The following is a 23169-nucleotide window of genomic DNA, read 5'->3' as shown; positions in this document are numbered from 1 at the left end:
TGAGAAGGCGGCACCTTGGGTCACGTGGGTAGTGGACCTGGACACTCCGAGTGGTATTACGTGGCCTCTCTGTCCCGGCTTAGCTTGAACACTGGGGAGCCCAACTCAAAATGTTCTCCTTCCTAAGTACCATCCTTAGAGTCTGGAAACAGGCAGCTGTCCTGGGAGGTATCCACCAAGCCCAAATCGACCCCCTCCCAAGTGAACCCACCCTTCCCAGAGGAATCCATGACCAGAGAGCCACGGAGTCACTGCTGGGAGCAGCCATTCCTGGCCCGGGTCACCTGCACCCATCTGAAATGTTTGGGATAGCTTCTCTAAGTCAGTATGAGAAAATTTTCAGATACCTCCCGAAAGTCAAGATAAAACAAAAGATACCAAGAAAGCAAAGGGTAATGTGCCTTGGGCTCCCAACATCAGCGCCTTTCAAACCAACACAGCCAAAACAAAATGTGACAACCGAGATGCTGGCAGGGATGCAGGCCCCATCTGGCCCTGGAAACCTGTCACTGCTGGTGACAGTCTCCCCATGCTCCCCGCCCCCAACCTACCCTCTGCTTTCTGAGCCCCACGTGGCTCCTGACTCATCAGACTCAGCCCTGGACCAGCTGAGGGCTGTCCCCAAGGAACACTGCTCTACAGCTGCTGGCTCAGGGATCATCGCTAAGGAACCGCCTTAGCGGGTAGGTGGGGGAGGGGAGAGGCTAAGAAAAACCTCTCCATGCAGAGAGGGATTAGGGCTGAAAGACTCTAGCTAGCATAAGGGACCAGAAGAGACTTACCTGTTGCCATGGGATGGGGGTTCCAGTGTCTCAACAACTGTTGAGATGCAGGGAAGGCCCTGGGACACACAATGCTTCCCTCTGACAACGCCCCTGTCAGTTAACAATGCTCCTTTTCTGCTAGACCAATGACCCCTGCTTATCAGAGGAGTCTGCAGGGCCAGGCTAGCAGACAGGAGGACCCTAGAGGCTGCTGCCCTGTTCCCTATGCCCTGGGTGGTTACTGCTCTGGATCCAGTCAGCCCCAATTACTAGGAACTGCAGAAGCTCCTATCCAGAGCAAATCTCCTAGCTACCTGTTTACCCTGCAAGAAGCTGACAGTCTGAGAGGGTAAAACCATCACTGCCAGCTGGGTGGTAGTGGCACATGCCTTTAATCCAAGCACCCAGGAAGCAGAGAGGTAGGTGGATCTCTGTGAGTTTGAGGTCAGCCTCAAACACAGGTCTATGTATCAAGTTCCAGGGCAGCCAGAGCTACATAAGAGAGACCCTCATATGTTTTGTTTTGTTTTTAAAAATCACTTTTTCACCAAGGATATCAGATACCACCTACATGGAAGGGAGGGGATGGGGACTATGACAATGCCGTGGATGGACAAGACAAAATACAGGCATATGTCTTCCTTTCAGAGATGGCTATGAACCAAACCCATACTGACTTCCATTGAAAAATCAGTCTACTAAAAATTATTAAAAGTATTTCAAGACCCACAGAGGTTGGACCTCACTCATGGTAGAAAAGAAATGGCAGCCAGAGACTAAAAGCCAACAAGGCTCTGGGGCCTGGCTTGAGCCCAAGTAAGCCTCTGTGCCCACTTGCAGTCATCTGCAGAGTTGGCCAGACTCTTGTGACTGGCCAACTGAACTGAACGCTACACTGGAATTCAACGCACAGGGTTGAGATTCAAAGCCAGTTTCCAGGTAAGGCAAATCTGAGGGCTGAAGCCAGAAAGGACCCAGGCACCACTTCCTCTGCAGGGCTAGGGCTCGGAGCTGAGGCTTCTCCTAGGCTGCTTGACAGAGTCCCAAGCCACTGTAAGGAAATGCCACTGTGAAGAAATGTTTTTTCCTTCTTATCAATTTAACTCACAGCTGTTGTAAGGGGTCTAAGCCTCCCACGCACCCATACCAAGCAATCAACTTGATTTCTGAGACATTGGGTAACCTTTTGTTATATATCCTTCCAACTCTTTTAACCATTCCCCCCTCCCCAAAAGTGGGGGGGAACAAGTTTGGATGCCACTTTCAGATCATACCTATAAGAAGCACGTTCCTAAGGTATTTTATATCTTTTAAAGCGCTACCAGCAAAAGGTCAATACAATGCCATTTATTGAACCAATTCCCACCATTTAACATTTGGCTGCTTCCAACTGTACAATTATAATAACACAGGAAAAGGAAATTACACCCATATGCCCTTGTGAGAGGGGAAAAGAGAATGGAGTGAGTTTAAGACCGAGAACGCACTTTCCACAAAGGACCAGGCTCAGGCAGGCACCTGAAACCTAGTCCCAGGGGAAAGGGGCGTCTCCCTCCAGGGCAGGCCAGAAAAGAAGGCTCCCTGAGAATTCTTCCTAAATGGTATGGGCTGTTTCCTGCCTTTTTTCCCACCTGAACTGAGGTGGCATCCTAAGGATGATGTCCCTCAAGTTTGAGAGGATTCTCTGACACCCCCCACCCACCGCAGATGTCACAGTATGACACCGTGCTTAACACCAGACTTTCCATCTCTTACCCATTGAAGCCAAGGTTCTGGGTGCCAGAGTCTAGCGCCCACCTACTTCTGCCTTCACGCCTTGCTCTTTGCTCGTGGTTGTGTCCAGGAGGGTCATCCCCCAACCCTACCTCACCACATTGTCTCCTCTTGTCACCAGAGGAAGAGGGTCTGGAAGAGGTTGGGCTGTTCCTCCCACTCAGACCATAGGTATATCTATGAATCCCAGCAATGTCGACTTCTTAAACTGCCTTAGTTTTAAAAACTGCTATCTTCATTACCCAGAGAAAAATATCACACAGGATTCATACCCACTTCACAGACAGAAAACTGGAGACTTAGAGGACACATGTGAAGGGACACGGGGCCCAGCTGGGCTCAGACTGGTTTCATGAAGCAAAGCTTGCTTTTCCCTGTCAAGTAGGGTCTGAGGGCCCACAGCTCTCTGGAGGTACAAAGGCCAAGGCAGGACCCGACAGGAAAGAGAAACAGCTATTTGCCCATCAGGTCTACAGAGCGAGTTCTAGGTTAATCTGAGGACACAGCTTCTCTACCATTCCTGCCCAGCCATCTCACAGTTACCAAAGTCACCAAGTTCCCCCAAATGCCAGCACCCACACCACCCACACTCCTGCCTCTACAGCTTCAGTGTGCTGCTGTTCTCCCCTGCTTGCTGCATCCTGCCTCTCTGAGGGCCATTTAAATGCCCCCCTGCTCTCTGGGAAGCCGGAAGCTGCTTGGCACTCCCTCAGCAGGAAGTGGCTCTGTGCCTACCCTGGATCAGCGCCACGCGCACTCTCTGTGACCGTCACCCTCGGGTCAGGCCTACGAAGTGGTGGGAACCAGCCAGGCTTGGGAGGCAGGAAAACTAAAAGCAGCCCTGGGGATGGCTGCTGGCTGACTAGCTGGCCTGGGAAGAGAGAGTTACCAACTCCCCAAAGCTGCCCATCCTCACCTGTTTGAGAGGCAGCTGAGGCCCACTACGCAGACTGTACTGTAGGTCAGATGAGACAGGCACCCCAACCCCTGCCTCTTATCCCAATCTATGTAGGCATGCAGGGCCAGCAGTCCCAGCAGGCCTGACTCAGAGCCTGGGCTCCCCAGTGTCATTGGCATTCACTGTGAGGAAAGAGATTCAAAGAAGCTACTGGGCCAGGGCCAGGCTACAACTAGCCAGCTGGGATGTGAGGGGGTCTGACCGTGCTCCACGACCTCAGTGACCAAATGAAGCCCGTGAAAGGAGCAGTCCTCCGCTCGTGTGGATGCCGTGCACTCTCACCACACTGGACAGGGTCCGGCCTCTCCGAAATCCCCCTTCAAGCATTTCCTCCTCCCAAAACCCTTCCATGCTCCTCCCTGAGGGTTTGGAGGCATCCCCATGCATAGCAAGTGTTATTCTAAAACCCTAGGAGTTCAGCACCTAGGATATAAGCAACAGAACTCACCAGGCTGGCCTGAGTAACAAAGGGCCTCGCTTGAATGCTACTGTGCAGCTCAGAAACAAAGCAGGAAGCCAAAGAGGCCTGCTCAGAAACCAGGCCCTGCCACAGACGCCAGGGGCCCAACGGTACGTAAAATTATTCCCAGCAGCAGTCAGTGAGGCCATCGCCCTGCCCAAATCCAACCAGTATCCACCGTTCTTCACCTTCAAGTTTCCTGTGCTGTAGAGACACCATGACGGGTGTCCTGAAGAGACAGCAGAAAACAAAGTCCTATGTGTCTGGCCTCTAAGGCTAGAAGGGGACAAGGGGGAAATCTAGAATAGAGAAGAGAACTGTTGAGTGAAAACTGAGAGGGGTCAGACGCTAGGAACCCCCAAAATACAGTGCACCTCTACTACAGTCCTTTCCAATGTCCTCTAGCCTTAAGCTGGGGGGGAAGGGGGAGCAAGACTGTCATGTCACTGCATGTGTGTCCCCGGTGGCACTGAATGCTACAACAACGGTGTCACCCACCCACACAGTCCTGAAGTACTACGCTGAACCCTCACTCATCTAATATCTGTTCCTCTCATGCTCTGGGCATGGTAGCACACACCTTTAATCCCAGCATTTAGAAGGCGGAGGCCGGCGAATCTCTGAGTTTGAGGCCAACCTGGTCTGCAGAGCGAGTTCTAGGACAGCCAGGGCCTCACCAGTAAAACCCTGTCTCAAAAAACCAAAACCAAAACCAAAAATATTTCTCTCTCTTCATAACACCCAATGCAATAGGGCTAGTTAGTCATTTCCCCAGTTAAGGATTAGACCTTCTAAGAATGCAAATACGCGTCCTGGATCTCACAGTAGCAACCCAAGCTTCAAACACAGGCAACAAAAACCGAACACCCTTCTCTACTCCGCTCCTCCCAGCCATCAGCCAGTCACTTTCTGTTCACAGGTCTTCCTCCTCCCAAGCCTCCCTGATACCAAAGGGATGCTCATTTTCAGGTCCCCTGAGGTACCCTTGCCACACATCCGTTTGCTAAAAAGATGGAGTGTGCAGTCTCACCATTTTGAAAGAGTTAATAAAACACTCCCTGGACAGGACGTGAGACAAGGCTAGGCAAGAAACAAGATGAGCTGGGCCCTGACAGCACTGAGGCAAAGATCCAAACTCAGACCCGTGAAGCCTCCATCTCCTACCCGGGCTGCCAAGCTCTGCAGTTTGCGGGAGATCTGGGTTGGTCAGGGAGCAGAGGCAGGAGCGGGTGGGGCACTGCAGGGTCTCCTTTCCCCTGGGAGGAACAGAACTTCAGTCCTCTCTCAGATCTGACTTCAAGTGCAAACTCTCATGCAGCCATGGCTAGCTTCCCACCAAAGCCTACACTTTGAGGAAAACCTTTGAAGTGTCTTGGCGGCAGCTTAAATATTGACCTGGGATGGCCGAGTGGGCCGCAGGTGACGTAAGAGCACAAAGGCGTGACACAGGAGCTCAGTGCATCACACAGTGAGGTTCAAGGTTGCAAATCGGGTGTGCACGGAAAAAAGGGTTCGAGCTTCCTCTTCCAATAGGAAATCCATGCACAGCTGGCACACAGGCAATGATATCTGGGTGCAAAATGCCCCCCTCCCAGATGAACAAAGGGTACCAGAAGGGTGTGCCCACACATGGACCGTGTGCCCACACCTGGGTGGCCTCAACTAAGGTGGTAAATCCCACCTGGGGCTCAATGGAAATTTGCCAGCTGTGACCAATGACCCACGGGTCGCAGGGCTGCTGAAGTGGGGTCCAAGCCACAGAGGGGTGCAGAAGTTCCAGGGGGCCACCCTGAGCCTCAGCCTCTCTTGACCCCACAGCAGAGGGCTGGTGCCATGACTGAGCCCCGCAGGGAGCAAGCTCAAAGTTCCCCCTGCACTGCTTGGTCGTTCTTTCTCTCAGTGACCCCGACATGCACCTTGCTGCCATCCTGGTTGCAGCTTTGTTCGTTAGGTACTTCTGGCCACCGAGTCTGCTAACCCATACTCTCCTGCCCACACCCAAGTAGGGCCAAATGAAGAAAAGCCGCCTCTGTCTAGCCCGGCTCCTCAGCTACAGGCGCTCTGGGGAGCAATCAGCCCCTCACGTCTCTCTTCTGTGGTCTCGTCACTCGGGAAGTCGGAGCCAGAGGCTTCAGGGAAGCCTCAGAAGTCAGGAGAACACCAACCTGAAATGGCCCCGGCAGACACGGCCATGAGGCTGGCCAGCGCAAGAACAGAGCAACTGGTTTACATGCTGACGATGAATTTAAAGAAAAGTGTAAAAAACGTTTGGTAGGGCAAAGGGCTGGCTCCATCTGAGTCGCCAGTCTGTGATAGAGTCCAACCCCTTCTGCACAGAAAGGGGAAGCTGAGGCCCAGCCGAGAGGAAGGGGACAGTGACTAAGTAAGGCCAGCATTACTTTACATAAGGGAGAAAGCCAGCATTAAAACTCAACTCACAACCCTGGCCAGCAAAGCTGAGTGACTGCAGAAGGACTGACAGCCAACAGACAGACAAATGCTGGGGCTGGAGTCATAGGGCCCTGCAAACGCAGGACCCAGAAGTACCTGGGGGCCACAGATCCTGGAGGAAAAAGGAAGGAGGAAGAGGAGGGAGGAGCTGCCCAAGAAACACCAGCTCGGCAGAGTAGGAGAGGGGTGTGGCCTCTGACCTCAGTCCAGCCAGAAGAGAGCCCGCTACGCATGAAGCTGCAGCAGTTGACTCGCTGACCCTGGGACCCAGAGTCCGACCCCAGATCCACCCCCATTAGGCCAGGGCAGGAGCATCCAAAGACCCGCCCTGGTGAGATCTACCTCACTTCACAGCCCACGCCTAGAACCTCTGCCTAAGCTGGATGTCCGGCAGCTCACATTCCAAGTCCAGCAGTAGCCTGCCAGGCATCATGGCCTCGCTAGTCATGCACAGGTAGCACAGACCCTCCACCCAAGGGTAAACAGGGGCCAGGTCCCTCTCTGGTCAGACCTCAAGGCTTTGCAGGTGTTAATGCTCAGCCTCACGTAGTCCCACTGAGTGCTGGGCCAGGTGGCCAGCCAGGAAGCCACAGGGCCAAGTCAGTGAAGCCTTTTAATTCAGCTCCCTTGAGGCCCCCAAAGGGCTCTGCTGAGGACGAGGAGGCCTGAGTTCCCTACGACTCTCCCACGAGGCTCTGCCACCCATGACTAGAACAGGACACAGAAAAGCAGACAGTAGGCACCATACCGCTCAAACCACAAAAACACCAGGGTCTCTGCCTGCATGTGGTCAGCGAACTGGGTCAGAGGACTAATTGTAGGACCTATACCCTCTAGTTCCGATGCTTTTTGCTGTTTCAGAACTAACTTCAGAATCTAGTCTCCATCTTGAGCCAAAAAGCCAGCACACCTCGGTTAGACCTGCCAAATACCCTTCCTCCTGAAAAATGTTCTCACCCACTCAAAAATCTTCCATGGCTCCCAGCGCCCTAAAATAGGACACGGTGCTCCCTCCGGGTCTCAGTCCTTACTCTCGCCTCACCGCTTCCCAAAGCAGCACACTCCTCTGGTCAGACCAGGCCACAGCCTGGGCACCTGGCCCCAGGCTCTGCACTGTGCATACAAAGAGCTCTGGGCCACCGGGCCTCCCTCTGGGGGGTCCAGAGCACTCAACCCCTTCCTTCCCAGGGTACTATGAGCTCAGGTTCTGGGTCAACCATTAGCTCAGACATGAACATGCTCGCTCGTAGCCTGTGCTCAGGATCTGAGCTCACATAAACAACCAGTCTGCAGGGCATCACAAGCCCTGCACAGACAGGTTGGGGGCTAGTCCCATTTACTATTTTGTAGGGAAGAAACAGGCATAGCAAAAGAACTCTAACTCAGGGCCCAGTGGTAGCCCCGGGTTCTGCATGGGGTGGGCCTGGTTGCAGCCTCCTCTCCCACATGTCACCCCATGCGTCCTAAATAAAAGGAAATTGTGAGCCATGTCCTTGTAACAAAGGTGATAAGGCCAGCATACAGGAAGTGGTAAGGGTGCAGAGCCCAGGTCATTTCTCAGGCTTTAACAAGAGCTCTGGTGCCCTGGCCTGGACCTTCCACAGAGGGGTGGAGGAGGAGGAGGAGGAGGAGAAGGAGGAAGAAGAAGAGGAGGAGGAGGAGGGCTGGAGAGATGGTTTATGGTGAAGAGGCCCAACTGCTCTTCCAAAGGTCGTGAGTTCAAATCCCACCAATCACATGATTGCTCACAACCATTTGTAATGAGATCTGATGCCCTCTTCTGGGGTGTCTGAAGACAGCTACAGTGTACTCACATATAATCAATCAATCAATCAATCAATCAATCAATCTTTGAGAGAGAGGAAGAACAAAGAAGGAGGGAGGAGGGAGGAGGGAGGAGGGAGAGGAGGAGGGAAGAGGAAGAGGAAGAAGAAGAAGAGGAGGAGGAGGAGGAGGAGGAGGAGGAGGAGGAGAAGACCCCAACAGCCAAATGTACCACCAACCAATCGAGTGCCCAACTGGAAAGGGAGAACCTGGGTACCAGGATCTTCCCACCATCTCTGTGACCTGTGCACCTGCCTCATGGCATCTTCCCTGCCTTCTGAGGTGGATGGAAAACATGTCACTAAATAAGAACATCAGTGGGTCCATCCGTTTCCAGCTCTCTGACGACATCACCTACCCAGGCTCTACTGCAACAGCACTCTTCAGAAGAACACTCATAAGGTGTGCGTGTACACACATGCACTCAGCACCAAGGCTGGCCTCGGTCCATGCCTCAGCCAGTGAGGGCGGGGTGGGGCTGAGGTGGCACAAGAGGCCTCTACTCTGTTGGGCTTTCTCCTTCCATCTGTCGCCTATCTAAGCACCCTTTTCCAAGTCAAGGGATGGAATTGGGGGAGGGGACTACAGCAGGGCATAAGAATGGGAACAGGGGCTACTCCCATGAAAGAAAGATCTCTCAAGCCCTCTCTCTGTGCTGGTGACCCCTCCCACTGCTGCTTCTAACAGGCCTTGAAGCTGAGGCCTGCTGGAAACACGCAATTCTCTCAGAGTGTCTTTCTCCCCAATTTAAAGGCATATAAATTTAAGTCCAGGTATATATGTGATACAGGCTTGGCCAGTGAGAACATCACCTGTCATGGACTAGTGACTGACACATGGATTAAATAGTGTCCCCCTCCCAGGCAATCTGAAGTCCTTGCCCCCAGCAGCTGCATATGTGACTGGAAACAGGAACTTGCAAATGTCATCAAGTTGAGTTAAGTCAGGTCAGAGTCGTGCTAATCTAGGTCTCCTCAGAAAAAGAAAGATGAGGGCTTGGGAGACAGCTCGGTGGGAAAGCATTTGCCTCATGGGCACAAGGACCTGAGTTGGATCCCCAGAACTCATGTGAAAATTAAAAAAAGAGATGGTGGCACGAACTTATAATCCCAGCTCTGGGGAGGCGGGCGGGCAGGAGGCTCCCTAGTCAATGACTTTTACCTAATTAACCAGCTACACAGGCCACCCCTCAAAAGAAGGTAATATTCATATTCAAGTCTGTCCTCTGTCCTTGGCCTCCCCTCTGCTCCTCTCCTCCCCCTCCCTCTCCCTTTCTCCCTCTCTTCCTCCCCCAAAAAGCCATGACTATATAGGCCTACACACAAAAGATGGCCAAGGGATAACAGGAAGGCAAAGACTATAGTTTTATGCTGCCCCAGGCCAGGAAATCATGGGACAGAATCTGTAACTGGAGGAGGAGGGGGGAGGGGAAGGAGGAGGAGGAGGAAGAAGAGGAGGAGGAGGAGGAGGAGGAAGAAAAGGAGGAGGAGGAGGAGGAAGAAGAGGAGGAGGAGGAGGAGGAGGAGGAGGAGGAGGAGGAGGAGGAGGAGGACCTGCTTTAGGAGGTTCTGGAGGCAGCCTGGCCCTGTCAACACACTGACTTCCAACCCCCAGCCTCGGGAGCTGAGAATAAGCCTCAGTTCTTTTCAGCCACAACTGAAAGTTACAGGACCTGCCAGATCAATCAGAGCCAACCACCCAGGCAGCCCCACGCTCAGGCTGAGTCCTGGCTCAGCGAAACTGATAAGCCAAGGGAACACAGTGCTGGCAGCCATCGTACCCAAAATACCTCTCTTAGAGAGCCCGGAGAGATGTTTCCAATGGGATGATGTGTGCATCTTTACTGACCTGAAACCCCTCTGCTCTGTCTCTAGACCTGTAACTGATGATCCCTTCACCTTTCCACCTATGCTCAAGATGTGTGTGTCTGACGCCCTCCAGGGCCTTTACATGTCTCATATGTGGGCATAACCTACCTCTAAAGCATGTCTAAAGGAGCTTGACACCCAGCGGTCATCCCCCAAGGGACCTAAACTTTCCACACTAGTGCTGAGATCCTAAGTGCCAATTTCTCTACGGCCAGCAACGCCACCCTTCAAAGTTCTACTTCAGTGACGGCTAGGCCTTATCCTAATGATGCTTTTCAAGATGGGGTTTCTCTCGATAGCCCTGGCTGTCCTCGAACTCAGAGATCTGACTGCCTCTGCCTCCTGAGTGCTAAAGGTGTGTGTCATCACCATGGCCAGCTTGGAATCTTTTTATAACAACAACAACAACAAAAAAAAAACAGTTTCTCCAAGCTCAGAATGATGAGTTAAGAGGTGCTTGATTTTAAATGATGACCAAAACCAGCTTCGATCATAAAAACAACGTTTTGGAGGTAGGCATCTCCGGTGCTTCAACAGCTTGATGTCAGCAAAAGCTGAAGTGTTTTGTTTTGTTCAGTTTTTTTTTTTTTTTTGCAAGTTTCCATTCTGCCATGTTTTCCATGGTTGACTTTGGTCCACATCATGGTAAACATGGCTGACTGCCACAACTCCCAGCAGGGTACCTGGAAGGGGATGCGGCCAAGGAGCTGTGTTTTTTATAGGACAGTAGGTACTCTTTTTCCTGTTCTCTCATTGGTCAGAAGTAGGTAAAACAGACTACTTGGTGCAAGGGAGGCTGTCTGCAGGAAGAACCGAAGCCGGGCCAAAGTCGTCCAAAGCAAAAAGGGGCGGTGCAAGGTGAGGGCGAAGGCAGGCTGGGAAGCTAAGTCTACAGAGAATAAGGGACTCTCCAGGTTTGCACAGTCCCAGCTGTGCAGGACACTGAGGAGGGTCATGAGTTCAAGGCCTGCCTGAGCTACAGAATAAGTTAATGAGAGCTTGCCTCAAATTTTTACAAAAGGATTTGAGGTGTAGCTCAGAGCATTTGCTTATTAGCATGTGCAAGGAAGGTCCTGGGTTCAATCATTCACACTGAAAAACAAGCAAGCAAGCAAGCAAGCAAGCAAAAAAGAGTACAAGTCTACTCGCCCCTGTATATCCTTTTTAAAAAAGAAAAAAAAATATTCTGTAGCTTCTAAGTTGGCCCTAGGGTAAAGTAAACAAGTTCACAACAATCCTTTCCCAATGCCTCTTCTGTGCCAGGTCCTCTGCTAGGTACTGGGGTGAGTGCCAGGAGCCCACAAAACTTGCAGAGAGTGCTTGCAAGGCCGACACAGGAAGCATGAGGCAGCCAGGGAGCAGCGGAGTTGGTGTGCTCTGTGCCTGGGTCTAGAGGAGATGGTGGTATACTGAGGTGGGCTCGGCACAGACATGCAAACAGAAATAGCATGTTTCTGGGGTGGTTGGGCTCAGGCTTGCAGGGAGTGGTGGTTAAACCCCCTTCCCAGAAGGCAGCTCCCAGCTGCCTCCCCCAGTCCCAAAAGGTCTCTGTGAGGCATGCTTCCCTGGACAAAGCAAAAGCCAGGGCAGCGGGCTGGAGGACGTACACTCCCTGCCTTAAATAGAATCGAGCCAGGGCTGGTGGAGAGTCTGCAGAGGAGGCTGGGCTGTGGGCTAGAGCACTTTAAAGAAAGCTCAGTGGTTTACTGTCCTATCGCCTGTGCCAGCCCGTAACACAGAAGCAGGGCTCGAGGCTGTACATCATACAAGAGTTCTGAGGCGGCTCTACTCTCTACCACATCCCTGCGAGGGGGGTGGGGTGTGGCTGGGTGGCAGCTCTTCCTCTCCTGCAGGCACAGTGAAGTACCTACCTCTGTCTTGCAGGCACTGCCTGTGAGGCCACACACAATAGCAATTAATTAAGCAACACACCACACATTCCAAAGGGTTCTCCGGGAGCCCCAAGGCAGGCGAGCAACTCTAATACAGGAGAGGCTCAGAGACTGAGCCAGCACTGGAGGGTGACCAGGCACAGGGCTGCCGGCCTCTGAATGCATCCAAGCACACTCGGAGGCCTGCCTGGGCGCCTGTCAGCTTCTTAAGGTGGCAAGCCATGGTACAGTGGCTAAGCTCTGCTAGAGAAAGACGGGTTCAAATGAAGAATGCTGAGAGACAGTTATTAAGGACACCAGGGGAAGCCCCCTCAGGAGGACCTCTGTGGGAGAAGTCAAAATGCTTTGATCAAAGTGTCCAGAGGTGCTGAAGGAGACTCCAACTTCACCCGAGGCATTCTGGTCCCCTCCCCATAGCAGAAGTGCCTGGCAGAAGATGGTGAGGCAGTCTGTTTATCTCTCTGCCAGGGGACCGGCCATACCGCTGACATCACCCCCTGGGATATGACACCAGGTAGGCTCCCAGCAGTCTGCACACCTAGGGAAAGAAGCCTTTCACCCCAGGACCCTACCTCCACATCAGTGACACCCCCCCCCCAACTTTCTGACTGTGAGTCTTTCTTAACAGAAAACCCAGCATGGAGACACCAGAGTACAGACAAAAAAGAAAGAGGTCAGGACACCCCAAGAATGGGTGCCTCCTCCAGGACCCACAATAAGAAGAGTCAAGGCTGAAAACAACCATACTATCCCTTCTCAGTCCCCTAATCAATGAATTTAGAGAGCACTTGGGCCCACACACTCCTCCACTTGCGGGCCCGGGCTGCAGAGTCAAGCAGTTCCCCAGTCCCTGCCACCACCCACACAGGTACACGCTTCCATGTCTCTCCGGACAGAGAAGTGTCAAGAGCTGCCGCCCACTTCAAGAAATGTGTCACAAGAGATGCTACCACATCCCAGGCGGGAGAGCACAGGCCCCCTCACCCTTCTGTAGCCAGAACAAACGTGGGAGGAGTCTGCATCCCTGCAGGAGGATGCCACCAAAAGGCAGCGGAGGGGGCAGAAAGCAAGAGAGTGCTGGGTACCAACCCCAGTTCTGCCTTTCACCAGCTCTGTGATCAAGTGGATCTTTCTGAACCTCAGTGTCCACAGCCAGAAGGTAGGACAACCCACTGTCCTTAGTGCTTGTAGGACTGGATTTGGGTTTATAGGAGGGATTTTTTTTCAAGTGCTTTATAAAGCACTCCCAAATGTTAGCTATATTTACATTGATTTTATTGCTGGACTCCCAGGAGCCGACTCGGCTTCTATTCAAGGCCTTTTGTGACTGATGCCAGGCTCCCTCACAGGCTGGGCTGAGGGACAGACAGGCTGGTGCTCTCACGGGACTGCCAGGCCCCGGACACTATAAGGTCCAGGTCCCAGGAATTTCCAGCTTCCACCCCCTACTCGGGAAGGCCTATCCAGATTAGACGTTCTGTCTGTCCAGGCAGGGGTGACAGGAGACCCTAGTAAGCACAGAGATGGTCTGAGAGAGACTCAGTGAGCTGGGGTACACCCCAAGTCTCTCCTCACCTCATGCCCTGCCACAACCCTGCCCCCAAACCAAGTCTCCCAGGACTGGTGACACAGGAAACACCACCGCTGGCCTGGTCACCTACTAAAAGCAATGCAAGCTGGGAGAGCATCAGCTTCTAGACAGCAGGCCTGGGAACTTGGGAGGCAATGTAGAGGGAAATAGCCAGAGTGTGAGCCCATCAGTCAGTTGCTGTTCAGACCTGCCCTGAGGCAGGGCTACTCAGATATGCAGGGAGCGAGCCACACCTAACCTGGGAGCAGATAGAGACCCACACTCAGAGACCTCACTCTCCTGGGCAGGCGCAGTGAAATGTGTGTTCTGGGTCCTCAGAACCACACTCAGCTTAGTCAGAACCTACTGGGAACTTTAGGATACAATGCCAGGGTGCATTCCACAGGGCAGAACTCCACTGGTGCACCCCCTCCCCCAATCCTTCTTTAAATGTTCTAGGAGAGAAGCAGGCATAGAGTATTCTCCGAACCAAGGAAATGCTCTGTGAGACACTAAGATGGCAGGTGTGTGCTGCTACAGTCTGCCCGTGCCCACGGGCACAGCGTCACTGATACCAGCCATGGACTCTGAATGGCAATGATGTATCCAAGAAGGTCCGCTGACTGTAACTGCACTACTCCAGGAAGATCCTGGTAACGTGGTGTCTGCAGCAAGAGGATATAGCAATTGTACGATGTACTACCTTCTCTCTAATGCTGCTATTTTGTTTTAATCTATTTTTTAAAAATCCCCAAGTCAAAGGTTGCAGATGTAGCTCCATAGAGACTCTATCAATCATGCATGAAGTCCTGCGCTTGGTCCCCAACACTATGTAAAATAGGTGTGGTGGTACACATCTATAATCCCCAAACTTGGGAGGCAGAAAGAGGAGAATCTGAAATTCAAGGTCATCCTTGGCTAACAAGTAAATTGAAGGGTAGCCTGGGCTACAAGAGATCTTGTCTTTAAAAAAAAAAAAGAAGAAGAAGAAGTAAAAGCAATCTCCTAAGTAGTTGTAATTCTGATTGTGTGTGGACAGGACAATCAGGCTTCAGAGAAAACAAGTAGAAAAAACCATCATGACCTCTGAGCTCACTGGGACTCACCAGGCCCAGGATAACGCAGAGCACGCAGGTTAGGTATTCAGCGTGCCAGACAGGGGTGAGAGGCAGCATCTACTGCATGGAATGAAGCACCTAACTGACAGCCTCAGCTCCTGCCCAAACCATGCTGGGCTGGAGGCCTGACTGATGCCACAAGAGGGAATTGTGTTTATTACCCACCACGAAACAGAGCGTACCCTCCCCAAAGTGACAGAAGTCACTGAAACACACGGATCTCTTCATCCTGTAATACTGTCCATTTGCTCCAAAGCAGGCACCAGGCTGGAACACAGGCTGTCCCCCATGACTAAGACTTTCCTTCCTGTCTGCTGAGAGCAAGAAGGATGCCTTGAGGCTGAGTCTTCCCAGCAAGCAGCCTCAGGAAGGAGGCACCAGGTTCTGAGGGTGCCAGCCGTGTACACCAGTATAAACAAGACTGTTCGAGAAGCGTCGTTTCAGATAACCCGCCAGTACAAACAACAGAAGACATCACGCTCTGTCTCCAAGGATGGCCATGTCTTGATTCTCTATAAGTCTTTTACTGAAGTACACACATGTGATAAGAACAGAACTCTGTTCAATCCCCGGCACCACAAGGAAATGAAGTGGTGGGTGTCTTTGAAATGAAGGAGGGAAAGAGAAAGCATGTATGTAAGTGGACACCCAGGACCAAGACTGAGACACAAATATTTGCAGGTACCTTGTGTTCCCACGCAGCACCCCTCCCCACGGTGGTCCACTCTGGACTGCCTGTCACCTCCAGAGCACAGATCTGTATGTCCTCACCTTCACCTACATGGAAGGTAGGCTGGGTACACTCACTGGCTTAGCGCCTCTGTCAGATCCATCTGTGAGACTCAGCTATGGCAGTAGACAGCTCACCTCACAGACGCATCCAGCATCCACTGCACTCTTCTGATGGGCATAAGCAAGTCTTTCCCCGGAGGCAGACTCACAAGGTCAGAGTGACCAAGTCACTCTCCCAAACCCCAGTCAGCCCCCTACCCTGCTGGGCTCCCCCCACCCAGTCCCATACATCACGTGCATTCATTACTGGTTCAGTCTCTTGCCTGTAAGCCATGTGCTCCAGAAAGACAGAGTTCTTTGCTGTGTGTCCAGGACAGATGCACGAGAAGCTCTGGGTAGCCAGAGGAACTCCCGCCCTGGCACATGCACACAAGCAGAGGGCTTTACTACAGGGTCCCTCAAGTCCTTTCTCCTCTAAGAGTCCTCCTCATAGATGCCTCAGTGGGCCCCAGCTGCCAGTGAGGCCTCTGTTGAAGCTGAGGGGGCCCGGCCATTCTTGCAGCCCCTGGGACACAGATCACAGTGGCTCTTGGGACAATTCCAAACTCAGGTTTCCTGACCACCAGATGGTGGCTGAGCAAATTGGTATAGCACCTACTTAGGGGAGGTGCAGTGAGGAAGGCAGAAACGGAGACAGAGACGGAGACTCCGCTTGGTGAGGAACTCAGGCCTTAGGGGCTCTGGTGAACGGTGCCTGACCTGGTCTGAGGAAACAGGAAGGTTCCACAGCAGTGGTATCTCCGCGGCTACCTAGTCCAAAAGCTCCCGCAGAGAAGAGGCAGGGCGGGCAGGGTGAGCACTCACTGGGACTGGACTGGGTGTGGAAAGGCTCAAGGCAAAACCCATTCCTGACAGAGAAGACAGAGTACGCGGTGACAGTGGGACAAAGAGTCACTAGGCAAGGCAGTGTGGACTTCTCTGTGCCCATCCTGAGAAGGTCCCTAGGTTACACCAGCCAGGCCCTAGGGAGCCTGAGTTCTTCACTAGTGGACTGACAGCACACTTGGTCCTAACCACTCTGCAGCAGCAAGGACCCGGGGGTCAGACCAAGATGACAGGCACAGCGCCCACCGAGGGAAGGGGGAACAGACAAGAGGGGCAGAGTTAGAATATTATCCGATGTCTTAAATAGCTCACTCACTCCAGCCAAGGCTGGCTACGGCGACACTTTCCACCCAGAGCATAATCCAGAACGTTCTACACCATATGAGAGCAAGGCCTCTGCTTCAGAGCCTCAGACCCCAGTGTCGCTGTGGCAACGGCCCACAAACACGGGGAGTCCAGGCTTCAGTATTACAAACAACCCTGACAGATTCAATAAATATAAATGTACTACAGCAATTTGTGGGGGAATTTATGAGAAATTAAAATTTCAACTTCGACAATAAACAACCCATTTCAGAATCTGCCCCACTTAAAAGTTAAATAAACTGTGTGTAGGCATTTTTGGAGCATGAGGATGGGAGGCTAAAAGAGGGCCTGGGAGGGAATGCCTCGTGGGCCTCCACACCGAGAGCACTCGAGCGAGCACTCGACCGGGCACACGGGCCTGCCTCTCCTCTGCAGCTTCATGCCTGGTCCTTCCAAAAGCCACCTGGGCCTCAGAACCCAGTCAACCAGCGAAACAGCGGATGGCCCAGGGTCACAGAGCCCGTCAAAGTCAGAAGCAAGATGCAAACCTGCAGGTCAGCCCGATCCCAAAGCTCCCGTGTGCACGTACACATAGTCTCATGTATACTTGCTGTGCGCAAAAATATCCCGTGTAAGTGTGGGGGGCTGGCTGAATTCTCTGGAAACCTGTCCTCATAAGACCGTCCAGATCAAGGAATTCTCACACCCACAGGCGGAGGGTTCAGATCCCAGGATTCTGCAGCACGAGTATCAAGACGAAAGGCTGCGAGGCAGGGACGGATGGTTCCATGGGGAGATCTCCCACTCCTGCTTCCCGAAGAGTCAGAGACGCTGGAGAGGCACATCAAAGATGGGACCCAAGAGAGACTACACAATCCTCTTTTCAGAGAGGAAACCAAAGGGTGGCCTGCACTGCACGGGCACTGGATAGGCGGTAGGGAAGGCAGGCGCCGCCACAGCCTGGGTCTGATGCTCTCTCTTGTGGTAGGTGCCGTGTGCCTGACAGGTACATCGATCTCATCTAGGTTCAGTGCAGAAGGACCTCGATGGAGAAAAGGATCATGACCTGAGGATCAGTAGAGTGGCGGCTAATCTCTTAAGGGACCACCTGATGGTAGGTGGGACAGATTTGCCAGCAGGTGCCACATGGTGCTTAGCAACAGAGACATAGACCAGGCAGGAACTGATCTTCCTCCCAGCTCTGTAATGCAATCCTATGGCCATCCACGTCCCAGAGCCTCAGGTGAAGAATAAGTCAGCGGCTTGGTCATCTCAGAGTCCTCACAGGACAGCAAAGGGCCTGGCAGGGAGTCCTGGGAGGCGCCCATGAACGGAAGGACTGTGGGGATCAACTACCCCTCGCCACCTCCACCCCCACTGGTCTACATTCCGGCCTTAGCATGCAACCTGACAACCCCAGGGGTGAGACAGGGGAAGCTCCACTGTGGGTGACACCATAGGGAGAGAGGGGCAAGAGTCACAGACATCCCTGTAGCACAAGTGACAACAATGTGCAGTGTTCACTTGATACAACTCTCCCAGGCGCCCAGGCCATTCATTTCCCCCTAGGAAATAATGTGCTACTTCGACAAGCTACAAACCAATAAATACTTGTATTTATGTAGAGCACAGTACTCATTGCAGCCCTGCCCTGCAACTGAGAGCCAGGCGCTCGCTTGCTCGCTCGCAGTAATACTATTTACAACAGCAACTAAGGAGAACCAGGGACGGCGCCCACTCACGGCAGCTAGGTGCATTGTGGGAGCAAATTACAGGATTTGTGCCGTAAGTTCTTTAAAGTACAGCAATGAACGGTCTCTCTGTTTGTTTACTATCACAGTAAAAGGAGCACTTGCATGCCCTGAGTGTGAAGAAATGTATTTTGCTCCTGTAAGTTACACAGGAGGCTCTGGATCATTTAAAGATGCCTTCTAGAAGGTTGGAAAAATCACAAGGACAGAGAGACAGCCCCAGAAGGGACCTGGTCCTACTGCAGCTTTGTGCTGCTCCAGAAGTAAAGGACTAGCGGTCCAGCTGGCGGGGCCCCTTAACTTACAATCAAGGCTGAGTCTGGCCAGTGGACCTAAGACATGTCTTCTCCCTTGAATATGGAAGGGCAGGAGTCCCTGTCCCCATTGATAAGAGGAGACACTGAGGTCACAGGTAGCAAGTGAGTGACGGGCCCAGAGTACCAGGCAAGTACCCAGCAGCCTCAGATGGTGCTCTTCCAGGCCCTGGTGCCCCGTCACTAGCCTATCAAGCTCAGTCACTGTATGCCCCACACCCTCCGCCCCACTCCTGGGCCCTCAGCTCAGTCCAGAGGCATCTTTGACCAACCTGGTTCCCACTGATCTTGTCAAAACACTGGGAGAGATGGGAAAAGACTTCAAACCAAAGACCTCCTCCCCACCAGGAAACCACACCCCTCTCCCACCTGAGATGAGAGAAGCATGAATCAAGGCCAAGTTCCCTATTAGTCAAGGGTGGGTTTCATAAGACCAGAGTCATCTTGGTAGAAGATGAGATTCTACAAAGTCCTTGCCCAGCACAGCCCTGCCTGGCCGCCTGGGCACCTCCTGGCACTGGGGCTGAGCTACAGAGGGTGCTCCCATCTGTCCTCATGCCATCTCAAGCTTCAGCCTTGCCACCATCTCTGATCAACGGGCCCCAGAGAGGTTGCACCCACTTGCCCAGAACTGTACAGCTATAAAAGGATATAGGACTGAATCCTAACCAGGGCCACGTGGAAGGCAGGCCTCAGGAACCCTAACGCGGCTCTGCTAACTTACGGGGCAGTACAGGACAAAGCTGGCTCCACATGGGGCGCCAGAGTCTTGCCTGAAAGCGGGTGATAGCAAGGGAATGCACGAAGAGCCTATCTCTATCGCTATAGAACTGGTCATGAAGGCCCAAGCCGATGACAAAGGCATCCTGGCCGCCCTACACAGGATGCCCTAGCTCCCAGACTCTGGCGTGGTCTCCTGCTTCCAGATGTCCCTCCACACCCCAGCTCGGGTCCTGCACCTCAATGCTACTGGATCAGCAGAGCTTCTCAGAAGCTTCTAGAGTGTGACTAAGCCCCACGACACCGAGTTTCTGGGACACAGCTGCTGGCTGGGCCCCAGCGAGCCGGCATCGCCTTATAGGGCATGCTCTATGGCTGTTCTGCAAAACTCAAGACGAGTAAGATGCAGACAGTGGTGCTGGAGAGCAGGCTGGGGGCAGGAGCTCAAGTCCCCAGAGCGTCTGGGTCCAGAAAGGCTGTCCCTGCCTGCTGCCTGCTGCCTGCTGCTGCACACAGCATCCAGGACCTGTAGGGAAGGAAACTTCCCAAGGGAGTCTTGAGTCAAAGGCTGGGCAAAATGGGGAGAGAAAGGCAGGGCAGCCAAGCTATAGCTATAGCTCCAGGTCTGCAACCCTTTAGGTTAAAGCGACTAGCTTGTGCCTGGGGCTCCCTGGAACCGCCCCAGACAGCCACAAGAGGCAGGCTAGGTTTGGAGAAAGTGAGGCTTGTGAGACTAGGGCCAGCCAGAGACAGAACTGAATTGCCCAGTCTCACAAGGCGCTGCAGAGCACACAGCATCCACCCGGAGATGGGAGAGAGCGGGCTGCCAAAGAGGAATGGAGGAACCAAAAGCCAGGACCACTATGGAGAAATCACCCCCATCATCCCTGCTCTGGGCCAACCACGCAGGTGTCTGTATACCTGGCAGGAGTGTCCATCCTGTGGGGATACGTCATACAGAGAGACCACTGCATCATAGCTCAGCCCCCTTTACATCTGCATTTCCCACAGGTCATAAGGACAACTCTATCAGCACTCATGAACGGTGCTAAACCACTGTTTCCGAGACATTCCACATACCAAGCTCCGTGTTTACTTTACCCGATCCATCTCAATGCTTAGAAACCCTCGAGGCTGAGCCAGTCAATATTCCCATTCTACAGATGAGGAGCTGGAGACTCCGGGAGGTAAGTGGTCCAGCTTTACGTGAGAGCCCCAGTGACCTTCATGGGGCTCACCAACTAAAACCCAACACCCATCCCCACCTCCCTGTCCTCCTCAGTAACAGAACCCCGAGGTCATTTGAGGTGACAGTGTGCTCAAGGAAAACATCACACTCCTTGTCTGCCAACACCAGATGTGGCTCCACTCTGACCCAGGCATGGTCAGAAGCAGAATTACGAGGGACTTCTAGGAAGGCCACCAAGGGAGAACAGACTCGGGTGCCATGCGGGGGTCCTGTTCCCACACTGCCTCCACTGCTCAGAAAGAGAACAAATGTCCCGACAACACGGAGCCACAAGGCCAGCAGAGAGGGTGGGATGTGACAGACTGTGGTGTGGCCCTCTGGAGCCCGGTGCTGTCTACATCCGGTAACTTTAATGCGGGAGACAAACATACCATGTTCTCTTTGGACCACTGACATTTCAAGTCCCCTACTGACGGATGAATTCAAATCCCACCAGCCCCGCTAGTAAGGCCTCAGGGGTGCAGATGTTGGGGAACTGAAACTGGCCAGACAGAGCAGGAGAGTGAGGCTGGGACCCAGAAGCCTTGGCCCTAAGGCGCAAAAGCCTCGCACAAGGTCACTGTCTCCTGCTTCTAGCACAAGTCTTCTCACTGCTGTTAAAGCTTCCGGCCTGTAAGACTGCAGTGACCCTTCAGCGCACTGAAGACTCGATTGCTTTTGTTTGTTTGGGTTGTTGTGTCTCATTCTGCTTTGTGGTTCCTCCTATACAGTGCAGGCTGGCCTGGAATTTGCAATTCTCTTGCTCCCACCACCTGACTCCTGGGATTACTGGCATGTGCCAGTACAGCCAGCCCTCTCCGTGGTTTTTTTGTTCTCCCTCCTGGGGACTTTCACCATGGTAACTAATCTCATTTTCCCACATGCACTGGCTGCCAGAAGGCTCCGAACTGTCCTGATGTGCTCCCACAGCAGAGGTATTCTTCTGTCCCTGCCCTCGTATCACTGTGTTTACTAGGGTTTCCTCGGGAGGAGGAGGAGAACAGTAAAACAGGGAGAATGCTGGGAACCTAGGCATTTTAGACCACAAAAGCTCATGCACACTCTCCTGAGAACAGTTAAATGCCAGGTCACCTCACAAGTTAGAACTTCACGAAAATAAGGAAAATGGGGACTAGAGAGAAGGTTGTTCAGTGGTTAGGAACACTGGCCGCTCTTGCAGGGAACCTGGGTTCAGTTCCCGGCAACCACAGGGTAGTTGACAATCACCTGTAACTCCAGGTCCAGGGGATTCTACGCCCTCTTCTGGCTTCCATGGGCACTACACACACATGGTGCACATATATAAATGCAAACAAACACACACATAGTTTTTTAAAAATGTTTTTTAAAGAAATGAAATTACTCCCAGACCATGAATGCAGCTAGCTCTCTGTGCCTGGCAAGTTCTGCATCCAAAATTCAACCAACTTCAGATCAAAACCATTTGAGGGACTGGAGAGATGGCTCAGTGGTTAAGAACACTGACTGCTCTTCTAGAAGTTCTGAGTTCAGTTCCCAGCAACCACATGGTAGTTCACAACCATCTATAATGGGAAATGACACCCTCTTCTGGTATGTCTGAAGACAGCTGCAGTGTACTCATATAAATAAAAATAAATAAATAAAATTTTGCTAGGCAGTTGTGGCACATACCTTTAATCCCAGCACTTGAGAGGCAGAGGCAGGTGGATTTCTGAGTTCTAGGCCAGCCTGGCCTACAGAGTGAGTTCCAGGATAGCCAGGGCTACACAGAGAAACCCTGTCTCAGAAAAAAAATAAAATAAAATAAACAAAAAAAAAACATTTGAAAGAAATAGTTATAAGCATGCTGCTTACCACATACAGAATATATTTGTTGTTATTCTTTATTTCCTACAGTGTTTATACTATACTGGGTATGATAAGTAACGAGAGATGGCCAGGATATATTGGCTATATGCAAACACTGTATGTTCTTTATAAGGGACTTAAGCATCCATGGATTCTGGTACCCACAGACATTTCTGGAATCAGACAAACCTTTTGAAAATGATGCTGGATGATACATCAACACATGACTAGGAAAACAACAGCAAGCTTGCCCCCAACTCCAGGCTACACACACACACACACACACACACACACACACACACACACACACGAAGTATAGACCACAAATCTCCCATGGCTCACAGACACGTGACCACCATCTCCAGAACTCAAAGGCACTTTCCCCACAGTCAATATGGTAAATCCGAACGTCTCAATCTTAAAAATCACCAAAAGGCATAAAAGAACCAGAGAGAGAAGGAAAAAATGAGTAAGTCAGTAAAAGAACAGGCAAAGCGGAAGGAAATGGCAGCTACTCTGAGGAAACAAGACCATAGGGAGTGTCTCCTGTTCGCATAGCTCCCTAATATTAAATTATTTTCTACTGACTTCCAAAGCTTTCTTTGCAAGATGCTTCTATATGCTAGAATATACAGTAGGCAGCCAAAGCCCCCAGAAGAACAAGATGCAGTCCGTGTCCCTGGAGAGCGTCAGGGCAGGAGAAGCCCCTAGCCTGATGGCACCCT

The 23169-nt window shown here is 52.2% G+C and overlaps 1 protein-coding gene across 5 annotated transcripts in view; it reads right to left on the bottom strand.

Moving 5' to 3' along the window:
- The window catches only part of Itpk1 (inositol-tetrakisphosphate 1-kinase), a 135563-nt gene that overhangs the window by 72801 nt on the left and 39593 nt on the right, over positions 1–23169 (bottom strand). The window contains exon 1 of one of the 5 annotated variants that reach the window (XM_052185202.1): positions 6121–6243. The exons of 3 other annotated variants lie outside the window; for them this stretch is intronic. The gene's annotated coding sequence lies outside the window, so the exon portion shown is untranslated. Of the gene's footprint in view, positions 1–3943; positions 4075–6120; positions 6244–23169 lie in introns of those variants that run through there. One more of the 5 variants, XM_052185200.1, reaches the window with a different exon arrangement.

The sequence above is a fragment of the Apodemus sylvaticus genome, chromosome 6, assembly GCF_947179515.1.
Source record: "Apodemus sylvaticus chromosome 6, mApoSyl1.1, whole genome shotgun sequence".
Classification (NCBI taxonomy): Eukaryota; Metazoa; Chordata; class Mammalia; order Rodentia; family Muridae; genus Apodemus; species Apodemus sylvaticus.
Note: the sequence above shows the minus strand (reverse complement) of the source record. Positions and strands in the feature narration are given on the sequence as shown.